The sequence below is a fragment of the Canis lupus genome, chromosome 13 (assembly GCF_011100685.1).
Source record: "Canis lupus familiaris isolate Mischka breed German Shepherd chromosome 13, alternate assembly UU_Cfam_GSD_1.0, whole genome shotgun sequence".
NCBI lineage: Eukaryota > Metazoa > Chordata > Mammalia > Carnivora > Canidae > Canis > Canis lupus.
Window position 1 is genome coordinate 6,429,342 of NC_049234.1, and position 24,393 is coordinate 6,453,734.

Below are 24,393 nucleotides of genomic sequence, written 5' to 3' on the forward strand. Positions count from 1 at the left end.
CTCAACACAGTACTAGAAATCCTAACTAGAGCAATTAGGCAAGAAAAATAAATGAAAGTTATCAAAATCAGAAAAGGAGAAGTAAAATCATCTCTGTAGATTACATGGACTAAAGATTCTGCATAAAAATGTTTGAACTAGTAAAATTCCACAAATTTGCAGGATAATTATGAACATATAGAGCTTAGTCACGTTTCTATACACTAAAAACAATCTGAAAATTAAATTTAAAAATTCCCATTTACGATAACATCAAAAAGAATAACTTAGGAATAAACTTACACAATGATGCAAAAGACTTGTACATTAAAAACAATGAAACATTGCAGAGATTAAGGAAGACACAAGTAAATGGAAAGGCATTTGTGTTCATGTTTTGAAAGATGTACTATTGTTTAAAATGTCTACTTTCCCAAAGCAATGTACTGATTCAATACAATCTCATCAAAATCCCAATGACATTTTCTTTCAGAAATAGAAAACAAAACCCTGAAATTCATATAGAACTAGAAAGTATTCTAAATAGTCAATCTTGAGAAAGAATAATAAAGCCAGAGGCTTCACATTTCCTGACTTCAAAACATGCTGTAAAGCTTTAGTAATCAGGAGTATAGTCCTGGCATAAGGACAGACATATAGAACAATGGAACAGAATATAGAACACAACAATAAATCCACACATTTATAGTGAAATGATCTTCAACAAAAGTGCCAACACTACACAATGGGGAAAAGATAATCTTTTCAACAAATGGTGCTAATAAAACTGGTTAACCACTTGCAAAAGAGTAAAATTGGACTTTTATCTCAAGTCATACACAAAAGTAAATTCAGGATGAATTAAAAACTCAAATGTAATATCTAAAACTATAAAGCTCCTAAAAGAACACTTTTAAAAGAGACTTTTTAAAAGAACACTTTTAAAAGAGAACACTCCTAAAAGAGAAAAACTTTATAACATTAATTTCAACGATGATTTCTTGGATATGACTCCAAAAGCACAGGAAATAATAGCAAAATAGACAAATGGGACTACATCAAACTAAAAAAACTTCTGTGCAGGAGATAACAATAGAATCAAAAGGCACCTAAAGAATGCGAGACAATGTTTGCAAACCATATGTCTCAGAGTGGGTTAATTTCCAAAATATATAAGGAACTTCTACAACTTAACAGCAAAAAAGCAAATAATCCAATTTAAAAATAGCCAAAAGACTTGAATAGATTTTTCTCTAAAGAAGGCGTATGGATAGTCAACAGGTATATGAAAAGATGCTATCACTAATCATGAGGACAATGCAAATCAAAATCAATATGAGATACCACTTCACACCTGTTAGGATGGCCAATATAAAACAAAAACAAAACCCAGAAAATAATAATTGTTGGTGTAGATATGGAGAAATTGGATCCCTGCACTCTGTTGGTATGAATATAAAATAGTGCCGTTTCTACCCAAAACACTCTGGAGGTTCTTCAAAAAATTAAAAATAGAACCAGCATATAATCCAGAAATCCTACTTCTGTATATTTATCCAAAAGAATTAAAAGCAGACTCTCAAATATATATTTGCATTTCCATGTTCATCACATTATTTACAATAACTAGTGTTTGAAAACAACCTCAGTGTCCATCCATGGGTGAAAAGATAAAGAAAAATTGGCTTATGCATAATAATGGAATAGTATTCAGCTTTTAAAAAGAAGGAAATATTGTCATAAGCAACAACCTGAATAAAAATCTTTTGACATTATGCTAAATGAAATATGCCAGTCAGTCACAGAAGGACAAATACTGAATAATTCTATTTATATGAGATATCTAAAATAGTCAAACTCACAGAAGCCAGAAGAAGAATGGTGGTCACCAGAGGCTGGAGGGAGGAATGAATGGAAGGCTCCTGTTCAAGGGATATAAAGTTGCATCATACAAGATGAAAAAGCTCTAGAGATCTGCTGTACAACAATGTGCATGTAGTTAGCAATACTATACATTACACTTAAAATTTTGTTAAGAGGGTAGATTTCATGTTACATGTCCTTTAACACAATTAAAAAAATAAGAATAAAGTAGATTATAAGTAATTGATAAATTAATTAAAAAGTTCCTGATAGGACTGACATAGTGATGAAGATAAATTATTTCCCAAACAAAAATCATAAAAGTGATAATGAAATCAGATGCTCTGGGGAAAACAATAAAAACTTATAGAAATTTATGGTCCAAATGTTAAGTAAATTGAACTAAAATAGTGCAAAATTTGAAAAAAAATACGAAGTATAGAAAAATCTATATATTAGATTTCACCTATACATTCTAATATTTAGGTTTCATTTATATATTAGAATCATTCTCCTTTGATTTGCTTGAGAATCCTGCTATTAGACCTCTTGTAAAGGAACTAAATATTAACTTACTGATTGTATACCAAAATCTATTTGTAGCCATTGCTATTATTTGTTGATTTTTTTCAACCTACTTATTTAAGTTATGGACTAAACAGAAAAGACAGTGTCATGGAACAGAAATTAGATTGTTTAACTTTGATAGTGTAAAAGTTGATTTTCAGCAGACATGTTGAAAAGTTGAAGGGGAAAGACGAGGTGTAGAGAAACTTAGAAGCTTACTATTTCTAATATGGGGTATAATGAAAAGATGCTGTCTAAAGTTGTGGAAATATGAATGGTTGGAGTTGGTGGTGTCAGATGCAAGAGAGCACAGGTGCTAACTTTGCAATGTTAGGGTAAATCAGATTAGAGTATGGTATAATTATAATCTGTGACCTGCAAATTCTTTCTTCCTCCTCCTCTTCTCCTCTCCTCCCTTATCTCTTTCTCATTCTCTTTCTTCTTCTCCACTTCCTTCTGTAGGCAAAACAAATCTTGTTCATGCTCTGGGAGTTTATGGTCTCTGGTTTAAGTATGTGTTGAAACTTTCTGGTCAGTGTTGAATCTCTTCCCTTACCCAAAGAAGGGCAAGGATGTCTGACACTTTTTATTCTGTTTTTGCATAGTCTGTCTACTGTTTCCTTTAACATTTGCACATTTGAATTCCAAAGCACAGCTCTCGCCAGTTAAAAGCAATAGTTTTAGTCTTGGTTATGATGAAATCTGAAGCCAATAATTTGTCTTTTTTTTGGTTGTTCTCTCCATGTTCTTTTATATTTTTCCTTATGAAATGAATATCCCAAAAGAAATGAGTAACACTCAGTAGTCAGAGAGAAGGGGGAAAGACAGCAAATGGTTTTGAGACACAAGCACAATAGATAATATTTACAAGGTTATGCAACTAAATTTATGATAGAAAGATGAACCAATTGAGAAAATAAAATAATAAAAATAACTGAGATAAAACTAGAAACAGGGGTAGGTTTTTATGAGTAAATCTTTGTCTTTATTGTGTGGTCATCAGTTGATAATGTATTAAATTATTACTTGATTTTTAATATTAATATTTAAAGTAAAGGAGGTAATAACTAGAATTTTTAAAAATGAAATAATGTATTTAGAAAATTTTACTTCATGAAAGTGATACAGGAAGGGGAAGCATGAATTAGGTAACTGCTACTTTTCATTACAAACATTTATTATATTTATATTTTTAGGATATATACATGTATTACTTGGGAGAATTTTAATATTTTGGAGAACAGATAAAAGCCACTGGCAGTTTGAATAAATAGGTCTATGGAGACACAATCAAATACATCTTAAAGAGAATATTGTCCCTTTTTGGGGAAAAAAAAAAACAGATAAAGAGTATTTTGGGTTTGCAAAAAGTAGCAAAGCCAAGACAAGAATAGAATATAGAGACATGAAAAGTGAAGAGTTAAGTTGCTCTGCATAATCAGAGAAGCTATGTTCATTAGGAGCAAATTTTTTTTTCTATGAGTGTAGATGGTGTGCAGAGAGGAGATTCGATGGGAAGAAAACAGTCTGAAAGATTTGGTCTTAATGCAATGGTAGCATGATAGGAGCAAAGGGGGCTGGAGGAGAGCTAGTAAGTAATTCTCTATGATGAACTGAAATTTAAGAACACTGAAGACTGATATTATTTTTTGTCTTTCTCATTATATTTATTCCTGTGTCTGTAAGAAGTCTTACATTGGACGACAACTCTCTTTTGCGTTCAATCTCACTTTAGGATAGTGAATGGAATTGTGGACAATGTGCTGGGCTTCTCTCTGCAGTTTATATGATTCCAGAAAGTGACTAGCAGCAAATTGAACATATTTATGGTGGAGCAGAGAGATATGGAAGTGAAACAACTGAGAATAGTGAATGAATGAAAAAATCATGTTTTCTTCAATACACTAATTGAAATTATTAAAGTTAGTGGATCTGTGGCTATGAACCCAGGTTACACTTGCTTACAGAATTAAAATGAGACTGAATTATTTTCAAGACAATCACTTCACTACTAATTGCTATGGTTAATTCTATAAAGCAGGCATTAAAGTAGACTCCGTTATGTGGTCCTATATGCATAGAATGGATAGTTCTTCAACTTAGGCCTTTCTTTCTTTTTTTCTTTCTTCCTTACTTCCTTCTTTCTTTCTTTTCTTCCTTCCTTTCTTCTTTCTTCCTTCTTTTCTGTCTTTCATCAATGTGTGTTTTCTCTAAAGTTTTTCACAAATACTTTCTATACAGCCCTCCCTTTGGACTTGTCAGAATTTTGAGATCTGTCCCCTCTGGACTTGGCCAGCTCTCGCTCTCTCTCTCTCTCTTTTTTTTTTTTTTAAGGTTTTATTTATTTATTCATGAGAGAGAGAGAGAAAGAGGCAGAGACACAGACAGAGGGAGAAGCAGGCTCCATGCAAGGAGCCTGACGTGCGACTTGATCCCGGGTCTCCAGGATCAGACCCTGGGCTGAAGGCGGTGCTAAACTGCTGAACCACCCGGGCTGCCCTTCCAGCTCTCTTTGGAGGGGAGTTTCCTCCTGGCTTTGGTCAGCTTCTGTTTCTGAGTACTTTTGTCTTTGAAAAAGCTCCTTTATAATGTAGTCATCTCTCTCAAACTCAGTGTCCAGGGATCCCTGGGTGGCGCAGCGGTTTGGCGCCTGCCTTTGGCCCAGGGTGCGATCCTGGAGACCCAGGATCGAATCCCACATCGGACTCCCGGTGCATGGAGCCTGCTTCTCCCTCTGCCTGTGTCTCTGCCTCTCTCTCTCTCTCTCTCTCTCTGTGACTATCATAAATAAATAAAAAAATTAAAAAAAAAACTCAGTGTCCAAACATGAAATTCAATAGTCATTTTATGACAGAGATATTTTTTTCTTAATGTCAGAAATTTTTTCTCCTTTCATTCCATTACTTAATATTTTTTATTGATCTAATTGCTTCACTCTATCTTCGGGGTACTGCTTCCATCTGACTAGGATGCAGTCTTTGTCCTAAAGCTGTATATAGTCTATTAAAATTAAGCCTATTACCAAGATAGCATTTGATTTGAGGCACAGTCTGTTGTCAACAGAGTATACAGAACTCTGGTTTGATGATAAGGATAATTTTGGATAAAAACAACTCAAGAGATGTTGAATCAAGAGACCTTAATTTAAGTCCTGGCTGCCTTTCTGACATCACATGATATCAAACAAAATCTTGGTTACATTTCCTAGAGTCTAATTGACCTTAGATCTAATTTTATGTGTTTGATAGGTTTTTATTTTATTGAGGAAAGGGTTTTTCCTTTTTTTATATTTTGTAGAAAATAGCATATATAATATCTGTTTGAAGAATTTGTTTAATTATGTATCTTATGCATATTTGAGGATTTGCTCAAATATATTTTAATAATTATTGTATATTATGATTATTAGTAACATCTCTGCAACCGGTTTCTTAGTTTCTACACTTGATTTTGAACTGTAGAACAATAATTCTTTATGCATGATCAGGGAAGTGATATAAGACTGGTACTATTCACAGCTCATACTACTCTATAAATTTGATGCAAGCCTAACAGTATATGTGATTCCTTATTTAAATCCATACCATATTTATATTATCAACTTTTCTTTCTTTGATTTTTGGCCAAGGACAGTTTTGTGGTAGTACTTGGCTATTCTCCATAAATTTGGATTTAAAGTCCAGGAAAAGATTCCAGCAAATTTATGGAATAGTAAGCATGTATGTTTATCTCTGATTTTTCCACAAACCCACCACAATGAGGTTTCAAACTGCAGGGATCAAGGGAAGGGGCAATGAAAGCACATGAAAGGTGATAACAAAATTCTAAATGATGTAAAGGATTTGGATGAATGATAACTGACTTAGCAAATCACAGAAAGCTGAAAACTAAGTGCCTTGCCAGGAAGCAAGCTAATTTTCAGAGCAAAACTCTGGAAAAGCTGAGGAAATTGGAGACAAGAGATCCTCTGAAGATAGCTGGTGTAAGAGAGATCAGAAATTTTAAAAATAGGTTAAAAATATATAATTACACCTTTCGTGTCTCCTCACTCAAATGAGCTAAAGACCACTGTTGTACTTTATGGAAAGATTGACATAGAATTACTTTGGTCTTGAAGATAATTAGGCAAAGCTGAGAGCAACAGAGTTGTAGTGCAATGGGTAGATTAAGTAGAGATCTACATAATGAATAGTAATGCTCTAACTCACCTCAATCTGTTTAGCTTCACATTTCTGGTAGCCAACTTAAATCACTGAAGGAGTCTGGATGATTTTTCTCAGAGGATAAGACCAGTTTATAACGAAGACCTATAGATACTAACATTAGAAAGTCCCAAATTGATTTGGCTGGGTGTTGGCCCCATTACTTACAGTGATCTTTTCCTTTGATAAGCCTCACCATTCACATAGAGGTTCTAATGAGCTTTTTAGAGATTCATTCCTAAATATGAACAAGCATCACCAAGGTCTTTAATGACATACCTTGTAGCATTCACTATGCTCTTAATGAGTTCCTACTTTGTGCTAGGCATATTATGGGTACTGCAGATACAGAAAAGAATAAAACAGATGAAAATTCCAGTCTTTACAGAGCTTAATTTCTGGTAGGCAAAGATAGGCAAAAAGAGAATTTAGTCATTAAATAGTATAGTATGTATATTTTTATGAATTTTACAAAAGAGTTAATAGGGACAATTCAGGAAACAGAACATGCCTTTAAATCCTTAGAGAAATAAGACAAGATACTGCATATGTTTCATAAGAATAGGATTCTGTACTTTAAAAGGGGGAGGGAATTCCACAGGAGAAAGAAATACAGAAAATTAACAAATAGCAGAAATACTTTTAAATTGATAGAAAATTTGGAAACTTGGAAGATAAAGTTTAGTAAATCTCCAAGAAAGTAGAACACAGAAATGTGTAGAGAAAAAAGAAAGGAGAATAATATTAGAGAATCTGTCCAAGAATGGAAGCATCAAAAGAATAAGAATTCCAGAAGGAAGAAAGAGAAAAATTTTTAAAAAGAAAAAATTATCAAGGAAATAATACAAGAAAATTGTCCAGTACTGAAGGATATAATTTTACAGATTAAAAAGTCCAGCTCATTGTTCACTATTTTTTATATAAAAATCCTTCCTTCAAGGATAATTTTCCCTCCTTTCAATGTATATTCTTTAGACGTTCTGATTTCTTTTCTGAAAATACTTTTATTTTATTTTCATTCTTGAACAATAGTGATTATAAAATTACATTTCCCACTATCAACACTGTGAAGACATTATTTCATAGTGTTCTAGATGCTATTGTTGATTTTAATACATTGTTCCCTAATTTTCATTTTTCAATAGTTATTTTTCTGTAATTTAAGTTTTAATTAATTTCTACAGTGTCAGGAAAATACACAGTTTATTAAGCTTTAAAAGTGTGAGGTTCATCTAAATTAATTCTCTAATTGCTCTAATTGTCTATTTGATAAATGTTTCACAGTCAGTTGAAAAAAATGTACATTCTGCGGGATCCCTGAGTGGCTCAGCGGTTTGGTGCCTACCTTCCACCCAGGGCATGATCCTGGATACCTGGCTCCCTGTGTGGAGCCTGCTTCTTCCTCTGCCTATGTCTCTTTCTCTCTCTCTCTCTCTAAAAATAAATAAAATCTTTTTTAAAAATGTACATTCTGCAGTTATTGGATGCAGTATTTAGGGATGCCAATTAGGTGAAGTTGGTTAATAGTATTGTTCAAAACTTTTGTATCCTTATTTTATTTCATCTGTCTGTTCTGTCAGTTACTGAGAGTTATTGAGATATGTATGTTAAAATCTCTAAGATTTTGGATTGTGTCTCTTTTTAATTCTATTGACTTTTAATTTATATAATTTAAAGCTGTTTTCAAGTGCAAATTTAGAATTGTAATATATTTCTGCTGATTCAATTTCATAATTATAAAACATACAACTTAGTAAGTCTTGTTTTAAAGTCTACTTTGATATTAACATATTCACAGAAGCTTTCTTCTAAATAATGTCTTTATGGCATAACTTTCCCATAAGTTACCTTTCAACCTGTCTATATATTTAAAAAGTATTTCTTGTAAATGGCATATAGATATATCTTTAAAAAAAACTCTAGTGTGGCAGATCTTGTCTTTTTATTGTAGTATTTAGTCAATATATGTTCAATGCAATTACTGGTATAGTTCGGATTTGGTCTAACCATCTTATTTTTTTAATATCTCTTTTTTTTCCCTTTGCTCATTTGTTTTGTTTCTTAAATTCCACATGAATGAAACATATGGTATTTGTCTTTTTCTGACTGACTTATTTCACTAGCATTATACTCTAGCTCTATCCATGTCATTGCAAATGGCAAGATTTCATTCTTTTTATTGCTGAGTAATATTCCATTATATGTATATATTACATATATATGTATATATATTATATATATATATACACACACACACATATATATATATGTCTCACACTTTATCCATTCATCAGTTGAGGGACACTTGGGCTCTCTCCATAATTCAGCTATTGTTGATAATGCTGCTGTAAATATCAGGGTACATGTATTCCTTTGAATTAGTATTTTTGTATCCTTCAGGTAAATACATAGTAGTGCAATTGCTGGGTCATAAGGTAGTTATATTTTTAACTATTTGAGGAACCACCATACTGTTTTCCAGAATGGCTGCACCAGTTTGCATTCCCACCCACAGTGTGAGAGGATTCCCCCTCCTCCACATCCTCATCTACACCTGTTGTTTCTTATGTTGTTGATTTTAGCCATTCTGCTGTGTGTGAGGTGATATCTTATTGTAGTTTTGATTTGTATTTCTTTGATGATCAGTGATATTGAGCATCTTTTTAAATAAGATTTTGTTTGCTTGTTTATTTATTTGTTTATTTTAGAGAGAGAGAGAGAACATGAATGGAGGGAGGGACAGAAGGGGAGGGAGGGAATCTCAAAGAGACTCCTTGCTGAATGCAGAGCCTGATACAGGGTTCAATCTCACGACCCTGAGATCATGATCTGAGTTGAAACCAAGTTGGATGCTTAACCAGTTGAGCCACCCAGATGCTCCATGGGCATCCTTTCATGTGTTATATTTTTTATCCATATTTGATACATATTTATTTCAGTCAGAAACTGTGATACCAGCTATACTATTGTGTTTACTAATGAAATCTCTTACTTTATAGGTTTTTTTCCTTCTTAACAACTTTACTGAGATATGATTGATATACAATAAACATATATATTTAAATTGTTCAATTTTGGGGCACCGGGGTGGTTCAGTCAGTTAAGTGTCTGCCTTTAGCTCAGGTCATGATCCCAGGGTCCTAGGATCGAGCCCTACCTATATCAGGCTCACTGCTCAACGGAGAGCTTGCTTCTCCCTCTCCCTCTGCCTGCCACTCCCCCTACTTGTGTTCTCTCTCTCTCTCTCTGTCAAATAAATAAATAAAGTCTTTAAAAATAATAATAAAAAATTAATTGTACAATTTGATGTTTTCTAACATGTGATTATACTGAGAAGCATTCATTGAAATCAATACAATGAGCATAATTATTACTCCTCAAAGCTTCCTTTTGTCTGTAATTTCTCCTTCCTAAAACAATTACTGATCTGCTTTCTAATTATAAATGAGTTTGAATTTTATAGAATTTTATATAAATGCAACCATACTATAAGTACTCATACTGATATGTTATCTTTCACTTGTATCATTATTTTGAATTTCATGTAGTTGTTGTATATGTCTATATATCCTTTCTTTTTATTACTAAGTACTGTTCCATCATATATAAATGCCATAATTTATTAAGTCCTTTAAAAATTGTTTAAATTCAAATTATAGTTCATGGCACACACACACACACACACACACACACACACACACACACACAGACAACTTAGGACTATACCTGGCATTGCTTTCTAAAGTTTCAGAGAATATTTCCTTTTAAAAAGCTTATAATTCATCATTTTGAGATGAAATTTCTGGTACAGCATATCTACAGTATTTTAATTATATTGATCATTTCCAGGTTGATATTTTTTATGTGCTGTGTCGTGGCTTGAGAAATAATCACATGGAAGGCATTATGAGCTACTTTTGCCTGAAACATCTAAAAAAGTAATGTGGGTATAATACTACCCTCTAAAATATTGAGCCATTTAATTTTAACAGATGCAGTTTTTTTCTTTTTCTACAGGAAATCTCTTCTGAAAACTCTGGAACTGGAAAATACTTTGAAAACAAAATGAGTGAAACTTTAAAAATGTTTCTCACTACAGCTGAATAAGACTATTTTTAAAAGATTGAAAATAGGATGATACATTTAAAATTCAACAAGTGTTAACAAATGGATTCTATATTTATATACCCAGATGATCTGAGGTATAATAAGGTTATAAAAGCTGTGATATGTTTGAGAAACTGCAGTATCAATTGTATTATCTACTATTTAGGAGTATGTGGAGTTAATCAAATTATGTGTTCATTGTGAATGAAGCCATCCATTAAAAGAATCTCTGTAGCATCACCATAAGAAGAAACACACATTCATTTTTTTTCTCTTTTAACCACACTGCACTAGTTAAAATTTTAATGTAGTCAGAGGATTATGTTCTGTGATGTAATAATCATTAGATCCTATGACAATGGCATATTTTAAAAGTAAACCTCTGTTCTACATGGCTGTTACATTCAATAAGAAAATATAGTATTATAAAAATTATAAAACATTAGTGCAAGTAAAAGTTAGTATTTATTTGTTGCAAACAAGCAAAGTTGAATATAACTATTTTAAGCAGAATGTAATGTATTGGTAACAGATGGAATGTTTTAGCATTTGAAAGATAGCAAGTGTGAATGAACTAAGGATGCTCTTAGGGTACATTTAGTTCTACTAAATGTATAGTTACAGAAATATGAGATACTTAGGGCTAGATGTAGGATATCTCATTGGAAAAAGTGCCTAACAGAAAGAGCCTTATTTTAAGTCCTTCTAAGAGTAAGAATTAACATTGTTGAATCAGGAAGGATCTTACTGAAAATGAATAACTGGAGGAGTGCTTAATAAAGTAACTATTTCCAAAGATGTGGACTCTTTACAAAAGGCTTGTATCATCTAATAGGTGCTATTAAAGGTGACAATCCCCAGAACCTTATAGAGAGAACTGCCTTGAGATGAACTGTAACTTCAATAAGGGATCAAATCAACCTATGAGGCTCCAGAGAGAAGGAGTCAGGAGAATAAGCCTGACCTCTCTTCTCACTTTTTCTTCACTCCAGACTCCTACTGGTAGCCAAAGTCAAGGGAGGCCACTAATAAAGTCAATACAGGTAAACATGCTGAAGGGAGAGCAGAGGAGAGAAAGATGGAGAATGTCCTGAGTTGGAGGAGATATCCAGCACAGTTTTGAAGCTTGGAGAATTATCCTTGCTTATCTCTTACATATAACTCTCTGGTCTAGGTAAATCTGTCTTTTTAAAGTATGAGTTAGAGGAAAGAAATATGGTCTGCCTAGGTACAGAGAAAACATAGAAAAGTAAGAAAAACAGCAGCATACATACCTTACATATGTATGAAGATTCAGAGTAAAATCTTTCCAAAATTTACATTAAAAAGCAAGATAAACACCCAATCTGTGTTAAAAACAAAACACAAATATGAAGTAATCATTGCTATTAAGGAAAACGAAATGCAAAAGTATAGAAACTCAGAAAAAAAGATGCCTAGTTAATACAGAATACTAAAAATGGAACTGATAGATTTAGAAAAAAAAAGCAACAAGCAAATTATTTAGGAAATAAACACTATATTTCAAGAAACCCAAAGGAGAATAGACACTATGGAGACGTCAGTAAGTCATTGAGACTAGTATAATAAAAGTGAAGAAAATGAAGCAAAAGTAAGAAAAAAAATAGTATTTAGAGAGAAAATAATGCACATGCAAAAGAGATACAACACACCTATAACTGGAGTCATTGATCAATAAAACTAAAACCATGAGCCTTGACATAGGTAGATGATTGATAGATAAATAGATGATATTGAGAGATATAAGTAGATAGCTAGAAAGATACAGAGGCAAACATGTCTTTCTTCAAGGTTCTGGTAACTTTTCTTTCTCTTTTTTCCTTCAGGCCGTGGGGTCCATAGTGGCCTACTGTTACTACCACTTGGATACTTCAGCACCCCTTGTAGTTTCCTTAAATATTATAAATGTCTTTTAAAAATAGTATTTTTATTAAACTTTTCTTGCAGTCTTCTTGATTGATATATCTCCCAAATTTGTATCTTTAGCTATAACTTCTCTCAGGGACCCCAGCTTTGTAAACTAAAGATTCACTTGATATTTCCTCTTGGAAGTCATTTTGGAAACACCTCAAAATCAGGACACACAAAACTGAACTTCTGGAATTCCCCCAGACACCACCTCTTCCACAGTCTTCCCCATGTTAATTAATGGCAACTTCATCTGTGGAGTTGCTAAGCCAAAATCATTCTCTTAATCCTCGTTCCTAATACTTATCAGACATACCATTGGATTATATTTAAAATACATCCAGAATATGATAATTTCTTACCTCCTTCACTACCAATTCCCTGAGCTAAGATGTACAAAACACGCACAGAGAAAACTGCAGAACTTTACATACAAGTCATTAAAGATGAAAATAATTAAGGGACCAATATGCATGTTTTTAGATTAGAAGACTCAATATTATCAAACATAGTCTATATAACATATAGATTCAAAATAATCATGATAAGGTCCCCATTCTTAAAAAAATTTATTTATTTTATAGAGAAAAGGAGAGAGAGTGCTTAAGCAGGGGGGAGGGCAGAGAGGGAGGGAGAGAGAATTTTTAAGTTTTTTTAAAGATTATTTATTTTAGAGAGAGAGACAACATGTCTGCACAAGCTGGGGGAGGGGTAGAGGGAAAGAATCTCAAACAGCATCCACACTGAGCATGAAACCCCACACAGGGCTCCAGACCTAGGGTTCAATCTCACTATCCCGAGATCATGGACCTGACTGAAACCAAGAGTTGGATGTTTAACTGACTGAGTCACCCAGGTGCCCCAGATTCCCATCTTTTGGGAAATAGAAAATTACAAGCAGATTCTAAATTTTATATAAGAAGCAAAGGGCTGATTATAGCCTACATACTCCTAGAAAGGAAGAATAGAATAGTAGGTAAAACTTACAAATAACAAAACTTATTATAAGTCTATAGAAACTATGAAAATTTAGTGTTAACACAAGAAGGAAAAATATACCAAATAGAAAAAAATGTTAAACGCATAAATAGACCAATGCACGTATGGTCAATTGATAGTTGATAAAGGTAGCACTGAAGAGAAGTAGGTAAAAGAAAGTCTTCACATTAAATGATCCAGAAAAAAAGAGAACAAAAGTTATTTTAATGATATACGAAAATGAATTTCAGACAGATTAAAGATCTAGTCTTGAGACTGAGAAAGGATTTCTTAACTAAGACTTTAATACACAATAACCATAAAGGAAAACATTGATAAATTGTCAACATTAAAATGAAAATCTGATGTTCCTCAAAAGTCATCAGTTTCATGTACCTAGAAAGGCCAACATTTAAAATACATGAAAAATTTCTAAGATTCAATCAGGAAAGCAAGATTTTAATAAATGCTTCACATAAAAAAATACCAGAATGTATTCATACAAAAATGCCTGAAAATATTCATCATTTCATAATAGTAAAATCTTAATTAATACAACAATGAACTATCATTTTACATTTAGGAGATGGTGAAAAATTTTTCTCAGAATATCATGACAATTTTCCAGTAGAAACATTTGAATGTTTGAAAAACAACTTGTTAACCATTAATCATATCCTATGATCTAGTAATTTCTTTTTTTAAAAAAATATTTTATTTATTCATTCATGACAGATACACAGAGAGAGACAGAGACATAGGCATAGGGAGAGGCAGGCTCCCTCCAGGGAGCCTGATGTGGGACTTGATCCCAGGACCCTGGGATCATGACCTGAGACAAAAGCAGACAGACGCTCAAGCACTGAGCCACCCAGGTATCCCGCAGAATTTCTTTATGAAGTGCATATGCTTGAGAATCTCTTAGGTCTATGCCTCAGGGAACATGCAAAATTTTTATAGCAGCCATGTTCATAATCCTGCAAAGAAAAAACAATCAAAATCTCATTGACTAGACTAGATAAATATTACTTATTCAAATAGAATAGTAAACAGCACTGAAAATGAGTGAACCACAGCAGGGTGTGGACTCATGAATGAATCTCTCAAACCTCAGATTAGATTAAAAAAACAAGACTCAAGAAAATTCATATATAGTTTTAAAACAGTTAAAATTAAAATATATTATTTGAGATTTCAAGTCTAAATGATAAAACTGAGGAAGAGCAAAGAAATTAATATAACTAAAGTCAGAATATGTTTATTTTTCATTGGAGGAGATGAGAAAGGAGACACAGAGTTTGGGAGGTAATGGCATTGTTTTATTTCCTAACACTAAAGAGTATATTTATTTTTTCTTTTAAGGTTTTATTCATTTATTCATGAGAGACACAGAAAGAGAGAGAGAGGCAGAGACACAGGCAGAGGGAGAAGCAGGCTCCATGCAAGGAGCCCGTCGTGGGACTCGATCCTGGGACTCCAGGATCACGCCCCAGGTCGAAAGCAGGCGCCAAACCACTGAGCCACCTTGGGATTCCCCTCTTTTATTATTTTTTAATTGTACCTATATTATCCACTCCTTTGTACAAATACTATGTTTTATGATTTAAAAAAAGGTTACACAGTAAAAGAACAGGATATATTCTTCGAGGTACCTGTTTATTTCCACAGAACAAATGAATTTTATTTATTAAAAAGTAAAAAATATTTTTAAAAGATTCCATAAGTTTTAGTTGAGAGATATAACTTGAAATATTATAAAAGAAAATATTGAAAAATGTAAAATTAGGAGAGATTAATTATTATAAGTTGTAATAGTTAAAGGATTGCAGGCCTAGTAGCCCTAGAATATGAAAATTAAAAACATTGAAATAGAATAGGCAGGTCAAACAAGGTCTTTTGGTTCACAAATAGTTAATAGCTGATAACAGAGGCAAGGAACACTGGTGGGAAACTTGAATTATGTTGGAAGAACTGATTTAAAACATGGTTAAAAAAATGTTCGCTTCGCATCATATACCAGAAAAAATTCTAATACATATTTAAAATTAAGTTGTGTTTTAAATGCAAGGAGCTAGAGGATAAAACTTTATGAAAAGCATTCAAATTTTGTATATTAAGGTTATAAATACCTGAAGATATTTTAATATACAAACATTCTAAGTTTCCCTGTATAATAAAATAATCAAAATATAAATTTAAAAATAGTCTGGAGAATTACTGGAGAAATATACTACCTTTTTAATATTTATCTATATGAAGAGATTCTAGAAATTGATCATCAATTACCTTCAGTGTCTATGTATTTAATATCAAGAGATTTTAATGTGGAGATCCAAGGAAACAATGATTTTTACACAATGTACTCAACAAAACAATTGTAAGAACACACACAAAGAAACTGGAAACCAAGCATATGGAAAGATGTTCAGGCTTATAATATTTTTCCTACCTAAAGAAATTTAAATTAGTATATCAGTAAGTTGTAATGTTAATAATCAGCATGGCAAAAGTATCATGAAATTGGCTCTTAAACATTACTTGTGTCATTACGTTTTGGAAAGTTATTCAGTAACATGTATCGCATTTGATAAAAAAAAATTTATTCTAGGAGTAACATGATGGTTAAAAGACTATGTGGGAAACATAAAAAGTACTTATGTTGTGATTTTAAGTGATTAAAGACCAAGTATAAAATTTAAAATTGTATATATACTGCTAAAAAGTATAAGATGCATCAAATTACTGGGAAGAAATATACCAACATGCTAACAGTAATATATTAAGATGATGGTATTCTGGTCATCTTTTCCATTTTTCAAAAGTTTCTCCACTATGGTTATATGGCCTTCATATTTAAAATATGTAAATATAAAGGTATTGCTAATATCTGTGGTCAATTATCTGAGTCTGTGTATAGAGTATGGATGCACCTGTGTGAATAGCACTCTACATAGAATATTTCTTGCAAATGTAAGAAATATATCGCCTTGATGTATTTGCACTTTTTCTGAATAACCTTAAACTGACACATACAAGAACATTTGAAAAATAGACAATGCCTGATAATAACCTACTTGAACAGACCCCTTAAATCAGCATGTCAAATGACCACAGCTTAATGATCATCAAAAAAGCATTTTCTAAGATCCTGTGAGAAAGAAAACTACATAATGAACATCCCAGAAAGACAATAATGTAGCAGCTTACATAAATTGCTACCGAAATGAAGAAAACATTCTACAAGTAAACACTATAAATGGATAGAAATCTTTTGAGTATTGGTGCTCTACTTAGAATAAACTCTAGTTTGTATCGCTGAAATATTAACCCATACATGATTTAAGTTTATGTACGCAAAGATGTGAGAATAGGCAAGAGAGAGCAACCACAGTAAAGGGCCTCTGAGCTTTCTTTTTTTTTTTTTTTTTTTTTTTTTTTTAATTTTTTTTTTCGTTTATTTATGATAGTCACACACAGAGAGAGAGAGAGGCAGAGACATAGGCAGAGGGAGAAGCAGGCTCCATGCACCGGGAGCCTGATGTGGGATTCGATCCCGGGTCTCCAGGATCGCGCCCTGGGCCAAAGGCAGGCGCTAAACCGCTGCGCCACCCAGGGATCCCGCCTCTGAGCTTTCTAGTGATATATTATTAATTTGCTTTATTTGCCAGCCCAAATCAATGTCTATAATTCAACAGTCCCCTTCATCGTATCAGTGATGATTCCGTGGTAGCCACACACAGCAGCAGAGGTAAAGTTCACTCCAGAATGTATCACTAATTATCTCTGTACCAGCTTAGGTGGGAAAACATTTCCAGGCATTGGAAAGAATACAGGACTTTAATTTGCAGACATATTTTTAAATTATGTTATTTCAAAACTGAAAGGTCTTTGCTGGCTGCATTACATATTTGCTTTAACATTTTTTCTAATAAGTTAAATTTGATACAAAAGATTCATCTTGTACTTCGTCCAATGATTTCTCATTAAAAAAAACAAAACCTAGAGTACATGCAAAACTAGCATTATGGGAAATGTCTCTGGGCTTCTTCCTTTTTTGTGATATTCATAGGCATTTTCAAAATGTCTACAATATCTTATTTATTGTTTTTACATTTATTCAGTACTCCCAGCTCTTTGTATGATCCAAATTCAGTTAATCTTTGCTTTAAAAATGATGGGATCCCTGGGTGGCGCAGCGGTTTGGCGCCTGCCTTTGGCCCAGGGCGTGATCCTGGAGACCCGGGATCGAATCCCACGTCAGGCTCCTGGTGCATGGAGCCTGCTTCTCCCTCTGCCTGTGTCTCTGCCTCTCTCTCTCTCTCTCTCTCTCTCTCTCTGTGTGTGACTGTCATAAATAAATAAAAATTAAAAAAAAATAAAAATGAGCATTCTTCCATCAGTCTGTAACACCTACAATATGTACAGGAGACACAGTAATGAATTAAATAGACAAAAACCCAGCCCTCATGGAACTTAACATTTTAGTGGAAGTGGGAGAACATTGAAACTATGCTAAAAATTACATAAACACAGTATTAGTAGCAAATGCTATGAAGAAAAGAATGTCAAGGATGGAGAAAGACCCTGGTCAGGGAAAAGCTCTAGGAATTGGTGACATATGAATAAAGCTCTGAATGGGGATCCCTGGGTGGCGCAGCGGTTTGGCGCCTGCCTTTGGCCCAGGGCGCGATCCTGGAGACCCGGGATCGAATCCCACATCGGGCTCCCAGTGCATGGAGCCTGCTTCTCCCTCTGCCTGTGTCTCTGCCTCTCTCTCTCTCTCTGTGACTGTCATAAATAAATAAAAAAAAATTAAAAAAAAAAAAAGCTCTGAATGATATAATGTGGGGGAAGAATATTCTAGGGAGAAGGAAGATCACATTCAAGAGTACATTCAAGAGTGCTGAGAGAAGTAGACCAGGCTGTCAGTAGCAGAGCCAATGGGAGGGAGAGTAGGAATTCACAGTACAGAGAGTATGTGAAGGAGGTTATGTAGCTATTATGATGTTTTAAATATAACTCTTTAAATTTTTCATAGGAGCTCATTATTCATTAAATATAAAAACACTATCAAACAAAGAAAAATCATGCTCTTGTGGATTTGGGGAGGGGGCAACAAATGTATAAATAATGGTTATTTTGTTCTCACCATGCTCAGTCATTCCCAACACGACTTATGACATAAAGCACTGTGCACATAGTTTGCATGGACCAGACTACGATTTTGTTGCACAGGGAGTGAAACCTGAATGCCCCACAGTGTCACCTGATATTTTTGAAGTGAGGACATTTCCATTGCAGTTGGAGACACAAAGACACTGGTGTTAGAAAAGTCAGACACATATTTCTAAATAAGTCCGGATTTATTTAACTTTTATTTTCATCAGAGCTGCAGCCAATCATTCATCAGAGATTTGAACCCTGCCAAACAAGCCTCTCCAGGCTCACTTGGAAAGGCTTGCATACTCCTTTCCACACCGGGTGGGCTCAGAATGAAGCAAAACCCTGGGAGCTGCCAATATTTATACATTCAATTCAGTTCTTTTATCTGAAAGTGAGACCAGTCAGGAAAAGAGAGGCAGATTTTAACATCCTTGTTTCTCGAATATGGAGGATGGGGATTGCAGGTCTATGTTCACTTGACTGGCTTCTATTTAAATCATGTTAAATTGAGGGCAAAAAGAAAGAAAAGTTCATGCTATGTATGTTTGGGGACTTTACAAAATATGTATCATTTTTAGAACTCTATCCTATAAGTCTGCTTTAAACAATGGGACACTTTCAGTATCATTTGAGTGTAGTATCTTTCATCACTCTTTACTGATGGTTCTGTTATTTAATTTGTCAAGATGTTAAAGAAACATTATCTGTTTGTGTTAAGTTACTCAAAACTCCTTGGGATACAACATAATAAATATATCGTAAAATATACTATGCCAACTGTCCATATCTCTCTATCATGAAAAAGGTAAGATGTAATTCATGTTCAGTCCAACTGGTTTAGCAAACTTGAAATTGAAAACCACCTTTGCCTTTTTATAGCCTGGTATTAGTAGCCTTGAGAGCCAGAACAACCTGCTGTGAAGCTTGAGTCTTAAAAAATATGCCATAAGCCATGGCAGTAATGTAGAGAATTTACTTCTGGATAGAAATTTTATTAAAAATTAAAATGAGGACAAATTAGAATATTGCATAAATTACCCTTTTACCCAAATAGAATTTTGTCTGCTAAAAAAGATGTTTTCAAAGACTATACAATCTTTCATTTTGTACTCATTTGCTTCACTTTTTGCTTGTATACAATTATTTAATAAACCTATTTATAACCCAAACAATTTATCTTACTTCATTTTGCATACAGATATAAAATATCTATGAACACAGAAGAAACCCAGAAAGCCTACAACTATGGTGAATTAGAAACTACTTCAAGGAAGTGTGAACTCTGAGAAGATGGGAATTATTATACTTCATTTGTTTCCCTAATAAGCTTAAATCATCCTAAAACTTTATCCATTTTATCCTCATAGATTCCTCAAGAAGGTCTGGGAAAAGGCATTATTATCTCTATTTGAGTAAGAAGGAAATTCAATGTGACATTTACTGGTATTTTATTTTAAATTTACTACTATTATTAGTAGAGGTTGAAATGAATTTGATGTATTTCAGAATGAAAAGCATTACAATCCATGAAGAATATTTCTACACTAGAGATAAAAATAAAACAAGGAGTTAAAATGTAAAAACTCAATGGAAAAGCTACTTGAAAGAGGTGAGCTTATTAATTTTTTTTCTTCCCATGTGCTTGGTCTATCTTATTCTGTCTTTTATTTAAATTCAACCTGCTTTCTTGTCTTTAAGAAAAGACCTTCAGGCTTCCTTCTTATAAAAGGTTTCAGAGAAGTTTTAAGGAGGGATTTGAGAGAGGAGATGATTTTGAATAATGGGCATGAAATAGGAAAGTGTTTTCAGAGTTAAGTATAGTAAGGAAAATTTCAATCTTAAAAGTGGGAATATGAAACTATATACTATATGTTTGAATCCCTTCTAACAAGGATAATAATTTTAAAATTTTAATGTGATTTTCCTTTTTTTTTTTCTTCCTTGGTACATGACCTTCACTCTCTTGGCCTAAGGCATCCATCTCTCTGGGTTTGTATGTAAAGAAAATAGGAAGAGAGAGGTGTATCCAGCTTTTGAAAGTCAAAATAGAATTAAGCAGTAAGACAGGTTATTATCTTGAAAGACAATTTTCCGGATTTGTTTATTTCCCACTTTATCTAACAACCAAGCCTGCACAACCCGTGCTCATAAAACTCTCCCACAGTAGAAGAGATATTGCCAGCTACCGTTAAAGCTTAGTGTATGTATGGGAAAAGAAGTATAAAAAGAAAAAAAGCTGACCGTTTTCAATTTGGGGGATTAGTAGTAAGTAGGAAAAAAGAAATAGGAATGCAAAGGAACATAGATAAAGTGCACTGAAATTTCCCTTCACTGGGCTATGTAAAAATTAGAGTCATGTTTGGGGTAGAAAGGAATCCTATATCCCTCCTCCCCTACCACTCTTGTACCGGTCCCCTCACATCCACTTCTTATTTGAGAGTCTGAGCAGGGGTCTTGAAGACTAGCTGAGACCAATCAAAGGTCACTTTGGCTGGTCAATGTGTTCAACCAAAGGAAGACCCTGAAATGCTGCTTTCTTGAGCCACCCTTGTTTCCAGAATTAGCTATGAATCTAGCTGTGGAACTTGCCAAAGAGGCTCATAGACATGAGAATAAGGCACTAAACATGGGAAAGAAAAGATAGCTTAATTTTAAAAAGTGTTATTGAAAATGAAGATATAATGTCAAAAACATATTAAAGGGCTTGTATCAATAGGATTTGATGATAAGAGAGAAATGAGTCCTGTATGGTTTTTAAGATCTTTGGAAGGAGTGGTGGAATGAATGGTGGAATGAGGAATACAGGAAGAAGAGGAGTTTGGAGTTGACAAATTCACTTTGGAGATTTTGAGTTTGCAATGCTTAAGCAACATCAAAATGGTATCTGGGTTTTATGGTTCAAGAAACACCTGATCTAGATAGATAGGTTGGGAAGCCATCACAGTAGAGGTGACAACCAAAGTCTGTGGAGTGTGCAAGACAAGCAAGTGGAATTGGAGAGCAAAAGAAGTATATCATAAATAATTCTGGGAAACACCAATATTCAAGAGGGAAAAAAGATGCCTTTGAAGGAGACAAAGAAAAAAGGACCAAAGAGGGCAGAAAAAAACCAGGAGGGAAAGGGATCTCAAGTGCCAGCGAAGAGGGCCTGAAGAAAGAGAGCCTGGTCAGTGGGTCAAATTCTGCTGTTAAGTAAGTGTTAAATGTTAAGTGAGATAAGAACGGAGAGTTGGATTTAGCAACTCAGAGATTATAGGTGACCTTGGTGGCAGCGGTTTCAGTGGAGTGTTGGGAGGCAGAAAACAGATGATGGTGAGTTAAGGAGTTAATTTAAAATAAGAAAAGTATGACAGTGAGCGTAAATCATTCTCTTATAGGGCTTGACAGAAAAGAGAATAACTGGAGGAGGGTACAAAATTTAGGGAGAAGTTTCATCAAATGTACCCATTGTAGGGGCAAAACTCTTAGGAAGAAATTAAAATTACCGGAGATGGAAGATAATTGATAAAGTAAAGCTTCTAAGAAAACAGGAAGGGGCAGGTTCTAGCATTGCTAGAGAGATTCCTTGGAGGAAAGAGGATGTACACCTCCTCTACTGTGTTGGTTGAGGTAATAAATTTAAAAGAGATGTGTTATTTGTGGTCATGTTATTGGAGAACTGGAGAAAAATGACTTTATTGGAGGGGCTTTAGCTGGTGCTCAGATAAACAGGGGTTAATGAAGTTATTTAGTGAAAAGGGGGCAGTTTCTATTCATGTCAAAATTGAGGTGTTGAATGGCAAAGACTGTACACTAACATGGATCTTGGGCATTTAAATTGTTCCCTTCACAGTAGTTCCCCAGGCACTGTTTTGCGTTCCCACCAGCAACAGATATGTGATCTAATTTCCCACATCATTGCCAGCATTTGGTGACATAAGCCCTTTCTCTGGTCCTTTCTCCTCTGGGAGTTCCCTTCACTTCCTCCACTTCTGGATGGTAGGTCCCTCACCATAGCCTCCTTACAGTCTCATGCTGCAAGGAATTTTCCCCCCACAAGCAATCCTGTGAAAGTGTTGCCTTGCTAAACTGTGTATGTCCTGCTATCACCTCATGATCATATATTTTTTCTTGATCATCCCCCAAATAACTCAATCCTCCTATACATAGCTGCCCAGATATTTTCTTCCCCCTGTGCCATGAAAAATGCAGATCATTGCAAGAGTATGATCATCTCCTGGAACCCACAGCATGGTATTTCTAGTCAGAATGTACCTAAATGTGTAAAACTGACTCTTCCTGGGATAATGAGATTGTGTGAGCTTTGATGTTTCTCTTTCCAGAATCAACATGTTTTGACACTTATATATGTGATACTAGTGAAGAGTGCGTTTAAGCGCACTTTAAATGATAGAACAAGTTAGTCTTCCAAAAAAATTTGAATATCTCCAACATTAGAAATCATGATATTTTGTAATATCAAGTAATAATACGTTGAGGCTTTTAAAAAACTGACTTTACTGAGGACAGACTCCACTTGTCAAAAATACTTGAAATAATGAAGATGGATTTTGCTAAAACAGTGTAGAATCTTGATGAAATGTTTATATTTTATCCTGTACTTGTGCTCCCCTTTGTACATGAGAGATAGTTTTTTCAGTATGGAATAATGGTGCCTGTGTTTCTGTTCATGTCACAATGTATTGACAAAAAGAAATCTGTGACCATCATTTGATCATATTCATAATTTTTATTATTGTTTTTAATTTTGAATTAGGGTAATGAAATATGTTGTTTGTTGCCAAATTAATCGTTAAAGCAATTCCTGAGTTGCTACTCAGGTGCCAACTATTTTATTCACATAGCAATACACTTTCTTGTTACATGCATAACAACCTCTGTTCCATCAGTACTGTTCAAAACACTGCTTTTACCATTTATATCCAGCTGACAAAAAATTAACAAACATAGCACAGATTTTCCATGGAAAAGAGAATAAAAGTTTCTCAATCCTAGCTCCCCCATATATCTTACTATACTTATCAAGAGTAAATCATAGAGGCACCTGGGTGGCTCAGTCAGCTAAGGATCTGCCTTCGGCTCAGGTCATGATCCTCAGCGGGGAGCCTGCTTCTCCCTCTGCCTCTGCTGCTCCCCCTGCTTGTGCTCTCTCCCTTTCTCTCAAATAAATAAATAAACAAAATTTTAAAAAAGTAGATCGTAATCTTCTGATTATAATTTGCACTTAATGCTGTCATCTAATTGTGAAGTAATAAGGAAACATGGGGAAATTTTGTGGGTGGCTCTCTTGGAATGACACAGGATGAGAAAATAATTTTGTCTCATGTGGAAGCTCATGCCAGTTACTCTTTCTACCCAGTTACTGCAGTGATAACTGAATGGGCTCACGAACCAAATGCCATGGTGACAGGATGTAAATTATTTTTGTGCTAAATAGCATAGGTTTCCCCCTCACCAGGGTGTGCTAACAATAACGTTAGATGAATACTCAACGCACCACCATCAGACCAATGTTATTTCTCCAAGAAGACATCATTGCCTAGGTTGACTTTCCAACTAATCACAGGTGATTGATTACATTGAACCCTGTCTATCATAAAGGTTG

At 34.1% G+C, this 24,393-nt stretch overlaps 2 long non-coding RNA genes across 13 annotated transcripts in view; one reads left to right on the forward strand and one right to left on the reverse strand.

Moving 5' to 3' along the window:
* Nucleotides 1-24,393, forward strand: part of LOC119863982 — a 191,556-nt gene that overhangs the window by 124,316 nt on the left and 42,847 nt on the right. For 4 of the 9 annotated variants that reach the window (XR_005368494.1, XR_005368499.1, XR_005368496.1 and 1 more), the window contains exons 5-6: nucleotides 19,987-20,200; nucleotides 20,295-20,397. This is a non-coding gene — a long non-coding RNA (uncharacterized LOC119863982). Of the gene's footprint in view, nucleotides 1-10,628; nucleotides 13,230-14,987; nucleotides 15,048-19,986; nucleotides 20,201-20,294; nucleotides 20,398-20,761; nucleotides 24,389-24,393 lie in introns of those variants that run through there. The other 5 variants (XR_005368500.1, XR_005368495.1, XR_005368501.1 and 2 more) reach the window with 4 other exon arrangements.
* LOC102153067 overlaps nucleotides 1-24,393 on the reverse strand; it is a 71,035-nt gene that overhangs the window by 3,717 nt on the left and 42,925 nt on the right. For 3 of the 4 annotated variants that reach the window (XR_005368492.1, XR_005368487.1, XR_005368489.1), the window contains one exon: nucleotides 13,832-14,602. The exons of the other annotated variant lie outside the window; for it this stretch is intronic. This is a non-coding gene — a long non-coding RNA (uncharacterized LOC102153067). Of the gene's footprint in view, nucleotides 1-13,831; nucleotides 14,603-24,393 lie in introns of those variants that run through there. 4 annotated transcript variants of the gene reach the window in all.